This window comes from Triticum dicoccoides, chromosome 4B (assembly GCF_002162155.2).
Source record: "Triticum dicoccoides isolate Atlit2015 ecotype Zavitan chromosome 4B, WEW_v2.0, whole genome shotgun sequence".
Classification (NCBI taxonomy): domain Eukaryota; kingdom Viridiplantae; phylum Streptophyta; class Magnoliopsida; order Poales; family Poaceae; genus Triticum; species Triticum dicoccoides.
The window spans coordinates 635,128,432-635,131,233 of record NC_041387.1 but is presented as its reverse complement, the minus strand read 5'-3'; positions in this window follow the sequence as shown (position 1 = coordinate 635,131,233).

Sequence of the window (2,802 nt, the reverse complement as noted above, 5' to 3'; positions counted from 1 at the left end):
TGCTAATACAAAAATTATCAGGAGAGGGATAAACGCGTTATACCCTCCAGTAGGCCATGCAGAGGCCGCCACGACGGTGGCAGCAGCGTCCTCGGCGGCCTACTTGTCGGCCTCGGTCTTCTCGTCGGCGGCACGTTCAGCGTCGCTGGACATGGTGATGACGGAGATGACGCGGACGTAGAGGAAGTAGTGGATCGGAGGCGAGCAGTCGCGTAGTCGCTTCCCAAAAACCTATTCGGCTCTCTCCCGTACAAGAACCAGAGAGACGGGGTTTCGGAGACCTGCTCTCCCGTCGATCGTGTACGCGGCGGACGGGATGGAGTCACCGGTGGCAGCAGCAGCAAAGGAACGACGGTGGGCGGTTCGCGTGGAGCAGATGTGATCTGATCGTGGCGGCTAGGGTTAGGGGACACATCACACTTATATAGACACAGCCGCGTGGAGAGACGTGGGCTTGACCCACGTCCGAGTCCGTGACAGCCCATGATCCGACGTCTCAGATCGTGACCCTGCTGTCAGAACCTCTCCGTTAGTGGCTGGCAAAAATAAGCGCATAGGTGTGAGCTCGGCTCATTCCCGCAACCCGCGGCGGGACGAGGCGAGGCGCGCAGTGGAGGAGGAGCGCGCGAGGGCCTCTTCTCTTCTCAAGCTCCAATAGCATGTAGAAGAGCCACCCTTATAAACCACTCCAACTTTTCTTCCACTAGCATGGTGGGACTAAACTTCCCACCACCTTGTCATGCCACTTACATGGGCCCTTAGAGATCAAATCTGAAATTGTCGTATGGGCTCTAGGCCCATCTCACATTTCAACACTATCATGATTGAAAATCAATAGATTGGAAGTTTATCGTAAAAAAGAAATACAGTGCATATATGAAATTGAAACAAAAGATTCTACACGGGGCGCAGCGTGAAACGAAGTTGGAAGAGGGAAAAACAAATATATTTTCAGGTTTCCTAAAGGGAGCCATGCGCCACCGCAGACGGACATGGGTTTCATCTTTCTACCTCTCACTTGCCATGCAAGCATGTGCAACAGTGGCCCTCGCCCAAAGGCATGGGTGAACCGGTTCTCTGGCCGCCGGTGGAGGCAGAGTACGCGTCGCTGACTCGTTGGAGGGCAGTTCCATGACCAAAGGCGTCGAACATGCCGGACGGCTACGACGGGCCTCGGAGCATCTAAAGTCCAGCGTCCCAAACCCGTCTTAAACGTCCGGGCGAACGGCGTAGTCAGTGACCGGTCATCAAAAGATGACTTAGATGAGCTCCTCGAACGGGGCTCAAACGTACGGGTTGATCGACACCTCTCATATCCCACGCCCTTCGGCTATTTAAGCCGGCCGACATCCCTCAACCCTAGCCACATCCACCTCTCCCTCTCTGCGTCGCCAACCCGATCCCATCCATCTCTCTCTCTCTCTCTCTCTCTCTCTCTCTCCCTCTCTCTCTTGCTCCACTACTTTTCCCACACCCTTCAGCTATGCCATGATTTGGCAAAAGAAGACCACGTATGCTATGCTCATGCCGATGCGCTGGTTCCAGAGTGAGGAGGAGATCCGATCGCTGCCAGCCTGCCTCCGGACTCGCTAGAGCCGGAGGAGAAGGAGGAGGAGGGAGAGGAGCAGCAGCTGGCTATGATGGAGATGGAGGATCCGGAGGTGGAGAAGGTGGAGCAGCCGAAGGAGGAGCTGATGCCAACTCCGGGGTTCAACATGGAGGGCGCGAAGGCAGAGTTTGTGGTAACCCAAACGGTCGAGATGGCGGAGCAGCAGGCCGTCCCGGAGTCCATCCAGGATAAGGCCTATGTGGAGGCCAACCGCTAGTTTATCTGACATGAACAGGCAGCGACCGATGCGCGTTTTGCCGAACTCGACATGGAGATGGAGGCAGAGGCTAACGCGGAGCAGCCGCAGAAGCCGGAGCTGCGGATGTCGCCCATGTACCTAAAGCTGGGCACGGAGATAGTAGACATCTCCGACGAGGATTAGGGCAGTATAGGTTATTTGATCTACGTAGAAGGTGGATTTTCTTGTTTGTATGCTTTTTACGGACTAGCAAAAGAGTCCGTGCGTTGCAACGGGAGAAGAAAATACCGCACGATTCCAACCCAATAAACATGACTAAGATCCCAATAGGTCTGGCCAAGGCGTCTGTCTCTCTCTCTCTCCATAATATGAGAAATCTATTTTTTTCAAGTAAGATTTTGCCGAGGCGTACATGCACGGTTATCGACAGTTTCTTTCATCTCCAATTTAGGTTTGATGAGGTGTTCATTGCAATCCGGATCGACAGAAAGAAAAATGGATCGTGTGCTATTGATTAAGTTACGCCCTAAATCGCATTTAAAAAATATTTAACAGGTAAATTAACATCATATTCATATTCTACAAATTTTTCTAATCAAATTTCATATATAACATGTTAAAATTGAAGTTAGCGTTTAATATATATGGGTATTTTTGAAAAGTATCATTTGTTCTAGATGGAATGCGGTTAAGTATAAAAACGGCACGATTTTTTCCGCTAAAATGCAAAAAAAAAAAAGTTTTCTAGGAGTGCAGGTTATTTACCAGAAAAGGGAGGGGGTTTTCTAAAAAATGTTAAAAAGGGTATGTTTTCTGGTTTCAATGTGGATGGCGACTTAATTACCTAAAAGAGAGGGGGGTTTTCTATAAAAATATTGGCGATGAACGGAAGTAATCCATACTTTATAAGTAGGAATAGATTTAAGGTTTCAAATATGAGGTATCTGGATGGAGTTGAGGAAATTTATGGTGTGATCGGCCACTGGCCGCGCCT